This window comes from Saccostrea cucullata, unplaced genomic scaffold (genome assembly GCF_032062105.1).
Source record: "Saccostrea cucullata isolate Sc308-1 unplaced genomic scaffold, CSIRO_AGI_Scuc_v1 ctg1335, whole genome shotgun sequence".
Taxonomy (NCBI): Eukaryota; Metazoa; Mollusca; class Bivalvia; order Ostreida; family Ostreidae; genus Saccostrea; species Saccostrea cuccullata.
The window spans coordinates 163,216-180,143 of NW_026928438.1; positions in this window are offsets into that span (position 1 = coordinate 163,216).

The following is a 16,928-nucleotide window of genomic DNA, read 5'->3' on the forward strand; positions in this document are numbered from 1 at the left end:
TTATTACGTCATAGTTTTTGTGGCGTCATGTCATTGTGAGTTAAATTCTATTTACAAAGATACTGGCATGCCTGAATCGCTTTTGGAAGAAAGAAGTGTACAATTTCTGAACTTGCAAATAGTGTATAAACACTGATGTTTTAGGGTGTGACCGTTGGGGCAAGCGCAGTTTGTAACATTATTCTGTCACTGTGAAATTCAAGTCGAACGAGACAAGTAATATATACTCGATTCTGATTATATCGCGGGTTTCATTGTATCGCGGTATATCGCAAAAATTCGGATACATAGCCTACATTGGTTTTGTTGGTGGACAATCTGTATGTTGTCTGAATGTTTATTTATTTATTTTTGTTTGTTGATTAAGAAGTATGGAACATCTGTTTGAAAAAAATATTTTAAAAAAACGTAATTTTACAGATTTCCAGTCCCGTTTTTATTATATTTAGACCATTAAATTTATAACCTATTAAAAATTATAATAAAGTTCATCCTTTCAAAGTTTAAATTTGTACAATTGTTTATTTTTCATGTAGAATTACATTGTAAATTCAAAAATAAAATTGAGATCCATGTCATCTACAAGTTTCCATGTTTTCCCATGTCGCGATACAATGTGACTCTCCAATTTAGAAGATAAAAATAAGACTTCCTGTTTTAAAAATAGACCACAATTTAAACGATGCAAGATTGGAAAATAATTTGGTACTAAAACCTAGGCCACAGTTAGAATTATAAATATCATTTAATATATATTGTAAGTTAAATAAAAAATTTGAAATTACACTTTTTATGCAAAAGAACTAAGTACCGCGTTATAATGAGACACCAGTATACACTGTGACGTCACACGACATAACGGAGCTCGCTAGAGTTTACGGATCGAGACAGTCTTGAAAGTGTGTCGGGTTGAACTACATCGTACATGTATAGGCTGAGTAAAATCTGAACGAAAGACATTGTAGAATATTTCTGTCTAATATAAAAGTTTTCTACAATCTGAAAACATTTTATATTTCATATTATTTATTTATTTGCCATTATCGCATGGTATCCTGGTAGCAGCTAGAGGAATTCTGGAAGGTATACGTATATCAACCTCTTACCAGAGGGTGTCATGCGCTCCGCTCAAACACCTCTCAAACAAAAGTGAATGATTTATTCTCGCCAACTTGGTAATGTTTTAAAATGAAAAAAAAATTGATGATTTTTTTGGTTGTTTTATCAAAAGCTTGATATATTATTTAAGGATTACGACTCTAATTCTTGGCCAAATTATTCGAGTATAACCTGCATGGTTTGGATCAACTTGCGCTTTATAATCCGCGAATTAGAGTAATTCCTAATAATATTATTTTTAAAATAATTAAACAACTATGGGAGTAAAACTGTGTTGCTTTTTATGAGTTCATATATTTACCGCTCAATAATACAACCCTAGTAAAGGAAGTGATGAAAAGCGAGGGGAGGTAATAACTGCTACATGTACATAGACCTAGCAGCCATGATGTTTGTCTACATGAGTTAAGATAGAGCTACTGTTTGAAGTTAATGGTACATTTATTAAATCTGGAATTCAGGGGATTGCATTAATAGTCCGATACATATGATTCAGCAGGTTGGCAAGGGGGGTGTGTCCCTATATCAAACCAGATTATATAAAATAATTTGCGTTCCTTTTTGAAAATCAACCAATGAGAGGCTAGAATACAAACAAAATTGTATTATATTAAAATTACTTCAATATATACAGAACTCTTGTTTTGAATATAAACTTTAACTTTCATTATGAAATTACATGTAAGAACACAAAGTAACAGAAAATATTTACGACAAGAGAGCTTGAAACACTCTAAAAATTAACATCTTTGGCATCGTCGCAAACCACGGCCAAAATGTACGCTCCTCTCCTGAGAGAGCTATGCGGACTCCGGACCGTGTCTTGAGACAATGCATCTTTGGCAAAACGTACAATACAATCAATGTTTACACATTTCGCTCGTTGAAACCATTTTATTATGCGACAATTCGAACTACTTTTTAAACGATAACAGAGAAGCTTGCGGAGCGCGACCTCTGGTGAAAGAGTGGACGTGTATGTCATTCTGAATTTTTTTTTCGTTTGTGCACATCTTCACAAGCTCCAAAGGCTGAATTAGTGACTTTATTAGTCTATGGAGCTCGCTATTCGCACCTCCTCGCTGTTTAGCTATAAGACAGATACCGTGAGTATCAGTACACAAATCCCAAGATGGCGGCTTGGAAAGGTTACGCCTCATACTTATTGCTTTAATATATATACCTTCGATATATACCGGTATTGAGATAAGAAACAACATTCAACCTCGAAAGTCCCTTAAACAATACAAAATTAAGCCAAAACAAGGACCTCCAAAACATCAGGGATGGGATCAGGTGTCATGGAGGAGTGAGCCCCCCCTACCGACCAGTCACACCCGCCGTGTACTCTTTGAAATGATCGGAAAATAAGGAAAAATCTGTCGACAATTCAATGTGTATATATTTTGTAATTGCCTAACAATTAATACGAAAAACGTCAGCGTTTGACTTAAATTATTAATTGTGTTTGCTGACAAGGTCAAGGTCATTGTATCGACCATAAAACTTACGAAATGATTACTTAAAACGAGACCGCTGATATTCTTGTTCCAACAATTTTTCTTTCAATAATTGAAATTACTTCGTTTTAGAAATTATTCATTGTACCTTCCCTAATGTATGTAGCAATATAATTTCCATTATCAACTACAAAGTTAATAGCTCCCAGTTAGGATTACTTCAAGCAAGAAAAGTGGAGCTGTCTGAAGATCACAGCAAGTGATTTCATTTCACGAAGATTTCAGACAAATTCTGCTTCATATGAATATAAAAATAGGTCTGCTTATAACATGTCGCAATTGGTACCTATGGGAATTCCAATAAATTGTTGGAATATCTGGTCTCCAAAAAACCACATATATATTGTCAATAAGAAAACCCGGCTATCGCAAGTACAATTATAAATAGCGATCTCGACAAAATCCATAAATGGTCTAATCAATGGTTAGTTACCTTTAATCCACAAAAAACCGAAAGCTTAACAATCAGTTCCAAACGTATCCGAACTTCACACCCAGACTTGTATTTGAATGGACAAAAGATAAGTGAAGTGTCACATCATAAACACCTAGGATTACATTTCTCAGACAACGGTCAATGGTCATATCATGTTAATGTTGTCATGGCGAAAGCGTCGTCAAGGTTACACATTCTAAGACGACTCAAATTTTTATTAGACAGAAAATCTTTAGAAAAACTATATTTCTCATTTGTAAGACCAGTTCTTGAGTATGCAGATGTAGTTTGGGACAATATCCCAAATGATTTAGCTGATAAACTTGAAAAAATTAACATTGAGGCTGCTCGCATAGTCACAGGCGCGACTAAACTAGTAAGTTTAATGTATGCGTAGCGCGTCCTCTGGTGAGGGATTGTCACAAGAGAAAGGGGAACGACAACTCTGGAAACAATAAAAGTACATACCGGTCTAAACATGCTAAAGGGAACTACTTTTATAGCCTAGTATTTTTATAACATCATAATTCAAAGTTTTGTAGGCAAGGGAATAGATCTACATGATAATGAATTGATATCACTTATATAGATTTTACACGTGTTTGTATCAACACATATCGATGAGCTAGATCGCCCCCCCCCCCCCCATCCCCGTGCATATGTGCGAAAATGCAGCGTTTCGCGTTGTAATGACTTAATTATTATTATATATATATTTACACATTTCTATCTTAAAGGTCAATTGTTGTGCTTTATTCTACATACCCAAAAATTTAAACCAATCGTCGCAATATAATGAGAAAAGAATATGCATACATGTATAGAATCAAATCTATGTTACGATCATTAAAAGAAAATTTCCTTTTCAAATACTCATGCATAAAAAAAAATTCAGAGATACTCACATGTTGCTTCAACTGCTTCTTATCCTCAGACAGAATCCAGTCCTTTAATTGTCTTTGTTCTCTATATCTTGCGCGCGAAGAAAGCTGGCCTCTAAAACTCAAAAACTTAATTTATTGCCCTCCTGGGAGTGCCATCTTTCAAAGAGCGGATTCAGCAGAATAGCACGTACAGCTGCAATGCTACATTGGCTTTACACTTATGTGTCTTATACAGTGTTCTCGACCCGTCCGAGGATTTCTTTAACAATCCTTAAATTGATACATTTGTATGCAGTTTTACTTTTTAGCTTTCACAAAAAAGGAATTGTTTTTTTTTTTATTTTTACACTATAAATTCGAGCACATAGCAAAGATATACATGCAAATGTATTTTTCCCAATATAATATAATACATTTATGATATCCAGTTAAACCTTTTCGGATTTATTTAATGTCATTACTAGATTGCACAACATTATGATATATGTGCATGAGAGTGAGAAAAAAAGATAATATTTAACACTAGCTTGATATTAACGTTGGGACAACGTTGGCCCTGCTGTGTTAACCTTATACATTGGCATAAAAATAAAGAGATATTTATACATGATTAACTAGTGTCTGTTACAACGTAACGAAATGTAATTTTTTTACTATGAGTACGACTTTTAATCAAATAGTTAATAAACACAGGGACCTATATACTAATAGCTCCCTGATAAACACATATTTACATTATTTATGCAATACATGTGTGACACGGTGGGCCAAAGTTGGTCCAACCAAAAATGTATAAGAAAAGTGAGATAAATTTAAGCCACTGCTAAAATTAATTTTTTAAGATACATTTAATGTATACCGATTTAGTCACACGTGTAGTGTTACGTAATCACACATGATCAACCTTTTGGTCAAATTACATGTATAAAATAAACAGAGTTGAATCCTCCCAGCTGTTGCAGTATATCTGTGAAAATTATTTGCATTGGGCCAATATTGGTCCAACTACATGACACTAACAATTTTAGGCTAAGTTTTAAACATTGTGCCAACGCTGTCTTGCCAACGCTTGGCCAATCGTTGTTAACTTTAATATGTTAAGCATTCAACATTGGGCCATCGTAGGTCCAACTATGCAAAACCGATATTTAAGATAGAAATTTATGTAAAAATTACATACACTGGGCCACCATTGGCCCAACTGTGGGAAACAAATGATGTTATTACGACAACTTATGTGAGATTAAGATACACTGGGCCAACATTGGCCCAACAACGAATAACTGACATATGCTAATATTGCCACTAAGAGCTTGATATCTAACATTGGCCCAATGTTGGCCCAATCATGTTATACCAACACCAACCTTGACCCAACAGACCGTTACTCTACCAACGTTGGGCCAATATATGAATGCTGACTGGGATAAAATAATCAAATTTCACACCATGGTCCATGGAATTGCGCCTGATTACTTATCTTCTTTAATACCTAAAAGAATCAACGAAACACACCATTATCCTACAAGACGATCCCACTGCATTACTCGACAGAAGTTTAATACAAACCACTATGCACAATCTTTTCTACCATCAACTACAAAGCTTTGGAACGAACTTCCGATTAATGTCCAGGAAAATCCTTCAGTATCTAATTTAAAACGCGTGCTTAACATTAACTGTTATAAAACCCCAAAATATTTTTTATTTGGTAAGCGCACAGAACAAATTTTACATACACGACTTAGACTTAATTGTAGTACACTTAATTCCCATTTATTTGCAAAACATATAATAGATAATCCTAATTGTGCTTGTGGAAAAATCGAAACAACAACACACTTTTTATCAGAATGTCCTCTATACACTGACTCAAGGAAAAAATTCATTGACCCATTAGGACCAGTCACTTTAAATATTCTCTTATTTGGAGATTCCACTAAAAATTATTCCTTCAATACCAACATTTTTAAACATGTGCATCAATTTATTTCTGCCTCTAAAAGATTTGTTACTTGAATACTACTTGTGGCCGTAATGTTATTATTGTTTGATCTTGTACTGCATTGTATGACCGTGTTTATTCCTCATTTATTATTAGTGTTAATTCATGTTATGATATCTCACTCTACAAAATTTTTTTTCTTCTCCTTTTTGTTTTCATCTGTATTTTTTCTCGATTATTTTTTCTATTATACATGTCATTCAACAAGGGCAAATGTTTATTTATAGTTGAAAGTTAATTTAAGGAAACGGATTAATATAAGTTGTTACAACTTGTTTCCGAATCCTGTTTGTATTATCTACTGTGTATATATGATGTCTAATTTGAATGAAATAAAGTTTAAACTAATAAGAAACTAATAATAAATTGGTTTCTTTGGTTGTTATAACGAGAATCGATGTCGCAGCTGTTGCAGAAGCATACAAAATCCGCGTAAGTAGAAAAATTCTGCAGTAGCTGCGACGTTAGTTCCCTTTCACAATGAAATAAATTTTACTGTTTATATTTACATCTATAAATATAGCATACGTTTGATCTACCACTGTGTCACTCTGGCGACCCCAATTCACATAAGTAAAGTTTAGTATATATCTATGACATTTTAAAAATCCTCCTCAGAAATATTTACGAAGAGTATTTTTTTAAATTTTCTTTCCAAGGACAGATTTATCTTGATTATCTACCTCCTCCTTGTACGTGTGCAGGATCATAAGGTGGTTGAATCTTTCCTGTGACATCTAAGATCTAAGGTAAGCTTTCACTTGCCGCAGGTTACGAATGACCTATCAATGACAGCATTAGAAGCCAGCTTGACTAGGAATAACCGAATAATGCGCAATACTTGCCTGAACATAGCCTATTTATTCTCCTCTTCCAAATAACCTACAATTATCTTAACTTTTGGATCAGTTTTAAGAGTCTGTAGCTGAGTTGCAAGATCTCTCCTACTGTTGTATAAAATTACACACAAAATTGAGCTCGTTGTCAAACTTTAATTTTGAACTCTCCTCATCCAACTAAATATGCCAGAATCCCGAAGAATCATCCAGGGTACTGAATACCGAAGCTCCAGCTACTTTAGATGCAACTTCTTCTACGGTTTTTCAAAGTTTTACTGAGATTTTGGGGGTCTAGACAGACACGCACTTTGTTACTTTTCTAGGTGCATGCACTGCAGGACTTACTGATTGTCGACTTTCCCTTTAATTTTCCAATTCCTTCGAAAGCATCCTTGAATTCATCCAGGACTGCTTCTTTATTGATCACTGCATTAACTCTAGCAATAAAATTCATCTCGACACAAGAATTTAATCCTAGTACTGTTGAGACATCATCATTCACCACATGGAAGTCTAGATTCTAGAATTACCTTTGTACGTTCCAGTAAGCACCGATTTTCCGCATGGTTTTATTGTGACCAGAGTAGGACACCAACTTTGCTCTAGATTTTGTCAGATTATTTTTTCTGCTTGATATGGAATCAAATGTTTTCTTTGACATGACATTTACCTGCGCGCCTGTGTCGATTTTCATCCTTAATGTCTTGTTCCCAATTTTTGGATGTGCTGTCCATTCTCTTTTTGGGCTTTCTTGGGCGACGATGTCAACACTGTTTTCACGGTCCGAGTCATGGTTATTTACCGTAAAGACTGAGCGCTTCGAATTCTTAAATTCATGTGGTTTCCGTTGCAATGTGTTCCGACACATTTTAGAAAAATGATTATTCTTTTGGCATTTGTGGCATTGTTTTCCGAATGCTGGACAGTTTCTTGGCTTTTGGTTTTTTCCACATTTTCCACACTTTGATTTATTTTCCCTGTGCACTCTTCTTTTTGGTTTCTGCTTTCTTATGAGGGCAACGTCCTCCGTAAATGCGCCACTCTCGGTCATGAGCTTCATTTGGTTTTCCGTTGCTTCTGCCGCTCTACAAATTTCGGTTTTCTCAAGGGTGAGTTCTTAGCAGTCGACTCCTAACGCTGTCACTTTTAATTCCTTGTGCGATTCTATCTTGAATTAATTATGAATCCTTGATTCCACCAAATTGGCATGACTTGGCCTTGTTTTTATACCCCCCCCCCCGTTTGAAAAGCGGGGGGGGGGGGGGGGGGGGGGGGGGTATATAGTAATCGTTAATTCCGTCCGTCTGTACGTCTGTCCGTCCGTCTGTTACGCTTTGGAGTACCCATCTCTTTTCCGCAACTCCTCTCATACCACTGAATGAAATTTGATGAAACTTTCACAGAATCTTTATTACATATTGCCATTGTGCACCTCCTATTTTACTTTTTGATCTGACATATATTTTGGATTTTCCAGAGCAAAACATGGACACTGCCATTTTATTCATATGGGTGGCGGGGGGTATCATTTAGTGAGCTCATTGCTCACAGTACCTCTAGTTTTATTTTAGATCCGTAACGTAACTGTCAATAGGTTCTGTTGGTACTCGACTTTCAATTTGTCTTCTTTGTCGTCCATTCCACTCGCTGTGAGTATCAAGTTCCCTTCTAGTGAGGGAATTGGCGGCGGGTTAAGTTTGTCCATTCTGACACCATGTAATGTTACCACATGAGCTCGAGATTGTGACTTTCAACTGACTTTATTGTCCCCTGCTTTCGCGAAAGCAAGAGGATATTGAATCTCATTCGTCTGTCCGTTTTTTCCGTCAGTCTGTCCGTCCGTCTGTCTGTTACGCTTTGGGGTACCTATCTCTTATCCGCAGCTCCTCTTTTATCACTAAATTAAATTTATTAAGACTTTAACAGAATCTTTGTTATATATTACCATTATACACCTCTTATTTTAATTTTTGATCAGATATAAAGGGTGTTAAGAGAGTTCGTTCATTGATGAAATATTTTCAAAAATTCCAAAGTAGTGCTTCACTAATGAGATTAATTTTCAAGTCTGACAAAATCACAAGTGTGTGCTTTAGATTCAAAGCAATATTCATTTCTGCCAGAAAATTAAAGGATTTTTTTCTAAAAAAAATATTTGTAAGACTCCAAGGTCCGATGGTGACGCCAAAGTCCGATGGACTACGCCAGACTCCGATGGTGCCGAAAACAATTTAACGTTTATGACGTCATAATACTAATGAGACTAATTTGATGAGACTTTCACGGAATCTTGATTACATGTTTTCATTGTACACCTCCTATTTTACTTACATATTTCTGGTTTCCCATAGCAAAACGTGTACACCGTTATAATATCAGTTGGGAGGCGTGGGTATCATTTAGTGAGCTCAGTACTAAGAGTACTTCTTGTTTTTGATAATTTTAAAGTAGGTTTTCCATACATTTGCTCACAAAAAAATTGCTAGGCAGTTGTTCAGTCGCCATTGAACACAGAAACTTGTTATACTCCCGCTTCAACAGCGGAAGGTATATCCAAATCGGGATGTCCGTCCATCTGTCTGCTACGCTTTGGGGTACCTATTTCTTATCCTCAACGCCTCTCATAGCTCTAGATGAAATTTGATGTGACTTTCACAGAATCCTTATTTCATATTGCCATTATGCAACTCTCACTTTACTTTTTGATCCGACAAATACTTTGGGTTTCCCATAGCGAAACATGGACATTGCCATTATATTCATATGGGAGACGTGGATGCACCTACCATTTAATGAGCTCATTGCTCACAGCAACTCTAGATTTTATCTTCATACATTTCGTGTATATGTTTATTTTTCAAAAGCATATTAATATACAAGATACACAAGACAAATACCAAATTATAAGAGATCTTACACAAAAGGAAGACCTTTACTATGGAACTGAGCTCAATATTCAGATGCTACGGCGATGATTTATGAATTCACAATTGCATAATTTTATTTAATTCACATGTCGGTTTGGTATTAAGAACACCACAGTGTCTTCTGTTTTTCTGTTTTACACACTGAAGATGATAAGTCTTCTTACAGCTTAATTGTATGACAATTCCAACAATTTCAACAATTTCAACTTTTTCACCGTCAAATTTCCTTATCTAGTAATATCCGTTCTCACCTGCAAGTGGTATTTACTTACCGGTATATCCCAACTTACTAGTATATAATTATCAAGAGCATACGAGGAGTGCGATCACTACTTACCCCTTTTCTAAACATTTTTTTAAAATTCGCGATAGGTAAAACTACTACCACTCCTTGATAGAATAACAGTTTATATGTAATTTTCTATTTTTTTCATGACACACCCTAGCCAACAGCCTCAAAATTCAAAACTTTTATTTTCTTACAAATTAAACATAAACAGATGATTTTTAAAACAAATATTGTATAGCTTTTTTTAATTAATGTATTGGTTTGCTTATATGTATTTAGTAATGACTGTAAAAAGCCATAACAGTGCTTCTCCCCCCTGTAGGCGGCACATCTGATAAACACACTTACAAAAGATAATGTTTTATTATTGTCTTTATCTGATTTTTATTGCTCATAAACTTTATCTACCGAAGTAAAATCAGTGCTAATATCTTTAACAATTATATGTTCTTAGTTCAATAATGGCTATTTCAAGACTCGCTAAAAGATAAAGAAGATGGAAAGACTGCATCAAGTCAACCTCCACATATAATAGTGCTTCACATCAGTTTTTTAATGGAAGACCATTAAGAACATATGACACTGTGTCTTTATAGAGTCTCAGAAAATTTTCACGTTTTACAGATTTCAACTCCACTTCCCGTCGGTGCTGGGCTGTAAATATAGAAAGGTATTGACGACCTTTGTACAGTCACAATGTGATCTTTTTCGTGCCAAACGTACTGGGAACCATGTCCTTGATTTATACAGTCTCACCAGGGAGACAGAGCTCCTAGAATGGAATCTGTAAACTTTTATTATAATATGGATCATACCCCATGATTTTGAAACAAAAGGTCTCAACACTGCATCACACTTGCAACAAAAATACTTTATATCGAAACAAAAATACTTAATATCGATAAGGCGATAACAAGAAATCAATTCCTTGCAGCAATTCTGAATTTGTGATCACAAATTATGTCCATTAAAGCAAATTTGTTGAATGTTGTTAATGTGAAATTTGATTTAAAATTCCAATATGAATATGTTACATATTGATTACTTTTTTCAAACAAATAAAAAATTAGAATTTTTGTGGAATTGTGGAATATAATAAGAGAAATCATCTTCAAATGTCGATCCTACGAAGAAATGCTAATTCGGAGCAAATACTGACCTCTGATCTATATAACGAACCCGTGTTTGGGCAAACAGAACGAAATCTAAAGACAATTCCGTCAAAATGTAATAACCCTTTCATGTGAAAAATGTCCGTCTACTTAATGATAGACTTATTTCAATTGTTTTTGCTGACAAGGTTATAATATCTAGAATAGAATTTGCAGATTTATCAACTCAGGGAAACATACTCGTATTTTTTCTTTTTAATTTTTGACTTCATAATCACAAACATTCTTGAATCAGTATCACATGCATTTAATATAACTCTGTCGTAGATTTTCTAAGTGTATAAAGATAAAAATAAAGGAAAGGAAAGATTTAAAAGGCACGTTCAATAAAGCTACATGTATGCTTTTTTTCGGAAACCCCTCTTATTTAGAAAAAAAACAACAAAAATACAACTCGTTAAAATGATTTGTTTCATAATACCTATGTATATATATAGGTGGTACATGTAATCTCAGCGAGATACGTAAATAATCATCTGGTGTCCCTTTTGAATTGACCCTAACAAAAAAAACTGACTAGTGTTAACTATAGTTCACTATAGTTATAACTTTGACACTTTGGAAACTTTGGTTTACTATTATAATGATCGTTTTGACACTTTGATTAACTATATCAAAATCTTTGACAATTTGATAATCTTTGGCGAAAACGTTGACACTTTGAAAAAACTTTATTGAAACTTTGACATGACATAGGGCCTCTTTTTTTTTGTCTCATCCGAAGGACCGGCAATTCTCACTTCAAACCCAGGAGTGCTTGTCGAAGGAACAGTTGCTATCCATTTTTTTGACTTGGGTCAATCGCGATCGAGATTCGAGCTAACGACCTTTCGATCACGAAGCGAGGGCTCTTGATACCGACTGAGCTACCATGAACGGTTAGCGTCGTAGAATAATGCAGTAAAATTGAATGTCAAACACTTGGAAATATAATTATTAAATTTTATTTGTACATATTTCACCATGCACATTTCTTTTTAAAAAATTATGTACAGCTTATAGAAATCAGAATCAAGCGGATTTTAAATCAACATGAAATATTTGTAACATTACTCGTAATGTATTTGTCATTTTAGAAATTCTATGTAAGTACATCTACAATTTTATATTTGATACCTGTACTCATGATTTGCACTATATGTAATATTTGTCAAAAAATAAATAAATACTTTTACGTATAATAATCATTTTTATAGGTTACAGGGAGTATTAAGTACTTTAAAAAGTATTTTTAAAAGGATATAATACATGAGAAAAATCTTGCAGAAAAGAAAATAATATAATTATCCAAACATTTATTTCAAATTAAGGACATAGGATAAACACAACTTTAAAAAAAAATCCTGAAAATAAGAACTAAGCAATGTTCATTCAAATAAAAAAAAATTTTAAAATTAAAATTAAAACTTAAACTTGCATTGATTGATAAGAAAAAGGTTGACCGCAGTTAGGTAGATTTTTGAATACTAGTATTATAGAAAGTTAACCCTGCTTCATTGTTTAGTAAAGAATTAGTTTCACATCATTTGCAAACAAACAAAATGTGTATAAAGATACAATTCATCCGGACATTCAGATGTTTGTCTTTATCTTCTGTAATTAAGTACATCTAAACAAATCAGAATTATTTATTCTCAATACACTCAGACAGTCTTTATTTTACATCATATTTATTATACTCAAAATCGATGACGCGCTTCTCAATTGCAGTGTAACGATCCCTCCCCCCTATTTTTCTATGAATCTCATTTTTTTATCTTGGTATTTTTCTAAAGCACTTTCATGCATACTTTCAATTCATCCATCAGTTCTTATATAATATTGAAATGTCCATTTGAGTTATTTCTTAATTGTTGGTTGCCTAAATGTAGCGAAGATCTATGCCATTTTCTTGTGTTTCAATGTGTTGAATGTCAGACATCGTCTTACTATTTAATTACACGCTTTTTGTTGGCTTAATTGTACATACGTAATTATGAAGTTGTGCTGTAATTTAGAATTGTCTTATAGTTACCTTATTTCTTGTGTGATCGATGTTTTTGTGGTCTTCGATTACACACGTTTCACTGAAACTTCTACCGCCGCCATACTTTGATTACTTGACGTGTATTTTCCCGTGATGCTTCACGGTGATCTATTTTTACTAGAGTTATTTCGGCGGAAGATTTGATTGTAAATTCTTTTAAATTAAATGTTAAACAGTGTTAAATGAGCTTTTAAAAGTGTAACTTTATGTTTTATGAATTTATTTAATTTATTTACGTATTGTAATAATTTTACATACGATGTACGAGAGTGAGATTTCATTACGGGACGATGATTACATTTGATTGGCTGATTATTATTTACGGGATGGAATTATTATTTTTGATTGGTTATGAATTATTGCGGGTTTCGTTAATTCTATAAATACTCGGATGCTGAATATCGTTTGCTCTCTCGTTTTCTTTGCGTCCTAGTGCAGTTTTGTCCAGAGTAATTTAAGGTGTGTACTAGTTCAGTACCTTTGTGACTGAAGTACATAATACATAATGTTAGGTTAGGCTAAATTAATTATTACTAGTAATTGTACTAGTTTTATTTATAATTACTAGTTGTGAACTAGTTATCTTTATCTTCTTTAGCCCAGTTTAGGAGTTAGGGAATATTTCTGCTGCGTGCTAGTAGTTGAACTAGTAGCGGGAATTTTTATTTGTAAATTAATTATAAGTCATCTATAGAGAGCCTTTACGTTTTATTTTGGTCGGGGGAATTTCTACTTAAATCATAAACTACTGGAAATAGTGCCAGTTGCCCAGTTCTATATCAGTAGTTGTACTGATTTTGGTCTTAGATCTATGTCCCGAGGGTTGAGACTTGTGAATTTCAAACACTGTTATTTATTTTCGCTGTTCATGTATTACTGAATAAAATTATAAAACTTTACATCGAAGTTTTTGTTCTCAACACAAGGCAGGCGTTCCGAAGCGTTACAGCAGCCTGCAAGTCTGCTGTACTCAAATTTTGATATATTTTTTTGATAAATAAAATTTAATCAACATGATCAAGTTACTTATCAATCCAGATGCTTTTTTCTGCATCAAGTTTTCATAACTTCATTTTTTCTGCTTTCATTGTATGATTTCGGAATATCCATACCGAGTTTCCTTTCACTACCAATTTACAAACACTTACATTTTATAACTTAATTAAAATTCTAGAAAATGATTATAATTTATAATAAATGAAGCAATAGCTAGCATTAATATTTATTCCTTATTTTCTTTTTCGTCATTATTAATGTCTATGTACATAAATTTAATCGATGAAGATGCTTAGTCATCATGTTTAAGGATACTGTCTTTATTTTAGGGAAGATTGTATCTACACCTACTTGAATATTGATAACTGATGAATAGGGTAGGAATAAACAGACTTTTACATGTTTATATAAATACTGTGAACCTACAAGTACCAATCTGAATAACAAATATGTTGAACCAAAGGTTTCTCATCGCACTGTGTGTTGGTTTGTTTGCTGCTTTCTTTAAAGTTGGTATTGCGCAAGTAGAAGAAATAGAAGACAAAGGTAAGTTATTTATTCTTTCTAAGGAAAAAATTAAATGATAATTAATTTTAAAAAAAAGGCTTCACAATTAACCACCTGTCATCCTTTATATATTTTGTCCATTCATTAAACATATAACGAAATGGTAGAATTCTTTAAAATGTCCATTTGCATTTGCATTTGCCAAAAAAAAAAAAAAAAAAAAAAAAAACTTGCGTCTTCTCTCTTTGTAAAGTTCTGACAAGGACCATTTCTGTGGCCCTGTAACAGGTTTACAGGCTGAAGTTTCATATTTTTCAAATGTATTTTATGGAACAAAAAAGTATGACATATGGGGGAGAACTAAACGTACCGGTATTCATGATCCGGGGCCCGTTTCGCAAAGCTTATTTAGGACTAAGTTATATCTTAGGAAATATTTTTTTCCTTAGTTCATTACCTATCCGTTTCACTAACCTCGTCTTATCTTAGCTAGGATATTCCTAAATTATGTTGTAACTTTAGGATAAGTAAATCGATGACTTATGAAGAAACTAAAGATTCAAAAAAAATTTACAGAGTGAGAAATTATGTTGAAGTAAGAATCAGTAAATGTATAACACGTAAAATAATGTTTAAAAAAATAATATATTGTGTGACCAAAGGGAGAAAGAGGGGTACCGACCTTAAAAATTGCAAAAAAAATATTTTAAAAAAGACTAATAATTTCCACGTTTCATCAACGTCCATGTCAACAGAATTTCCTAGTTGAAAAATTCAATGGTTCATAGAAATACGTAGAGCATGCTTTTACGTCTCGAGTCATATAAGAGATATATTACTATCCAAACACTAAGGGCATGACCAGAGTAAAGTTTAAATCATCACATTTCTTATAACAATCCTTTGCCCTTAATCTAAAACATATGTGTCAGACTCTGTGGCATCTTTTATTTCAAGTTTACTTTTGAATGCACTTTACTTCATATGATTACAACACATTATGCCTGACAAATCTCATAAAAGTCTAAAACTTGATTAAAAGATATTAAAAAAACATTACTTACAGACCACAGATACTTTTGGAAGGAGCATATGGAGATAACGAACAGTTTTCAATATCAAATTCCATAAAACAATGCAAAATTGGAGCAGAGCAAAGACGGACCTCCAAAACATCAGAGGTGGAATCAGGTGCCATGGAGGAGTGAGCATCCCGTGCTGACCGGTCACACCCGCCGTGTGCTCCTTGTCATGATTATGAAAGGATCCACCCCGACATTCATTTGTGACCGATAGAAAAAAATCGTGAAAACCCTGAAATGATAGTTCCACAAAAAATACCCCACTATACATTAAAAGAGAGAAAAATTTGCCACTGCAGTTTGTTTACATTGTAAAGAACATTCTCTTTGGGTTTTTAGAACATGCATTTATTTTTTTTTTTTGAACCTCATTAAGTCTGTTCACAAGATCTCTACAGATATTTCCGTCTTAGTCCATGCTATCGGATTGACACATTATCTCGATTCCCAAATCTTCTCCTTAAACAACATTCATTCGAAGCGTTGAAAATACACCAAGAATGTTTCACTTATTACAATAATGTCCAAAAGATATTGTTACGTTCGGCTCAGTGTGTCTGCTCTAGAGTCGTGAAGTGAGGAGTTGATCCTTGCGTCGTAGGTTCGAATCCAAATGAGGTCCGGTGTCAAAGTAGGTGCTGGCACGAAAAAGATCCCTCCCTCCTCAATGACCCTGAATGTCGAGCATAGGACAAAATTTGCAAGTAGTTGATTCACCATATGAGTGAACAATTCTCGAGATGGACGTTAAAACATACAATCAATCAATATATCAATAAATTAATTTATTATTCAATGATTCAGTTGGGGGACATTTTACCCTTTACAAATGGGAGGTTATGTCAGTAGTGGTAATTGGTAATGACTCAAAATGAATCGCCCATTAGGGAAAACAAAGGGAACTTTTGGATGCGAAGGCTTAAGGTTTCGTCAAAAGTCAACATGACTAAAAAAAATATTTTTACAATAGCTCCAAAACTATGTGTGGCATAAAGTCAAAACGTTTACAGTTTATAAATATATAATTGATTAATAGATAGAAAGTATCGCTTGATAACAAATATTTTCAAAAAAGGTATTTATTTGAGAAAATTGTACCTGAAATAAATGTGCATATTTTAAGAAA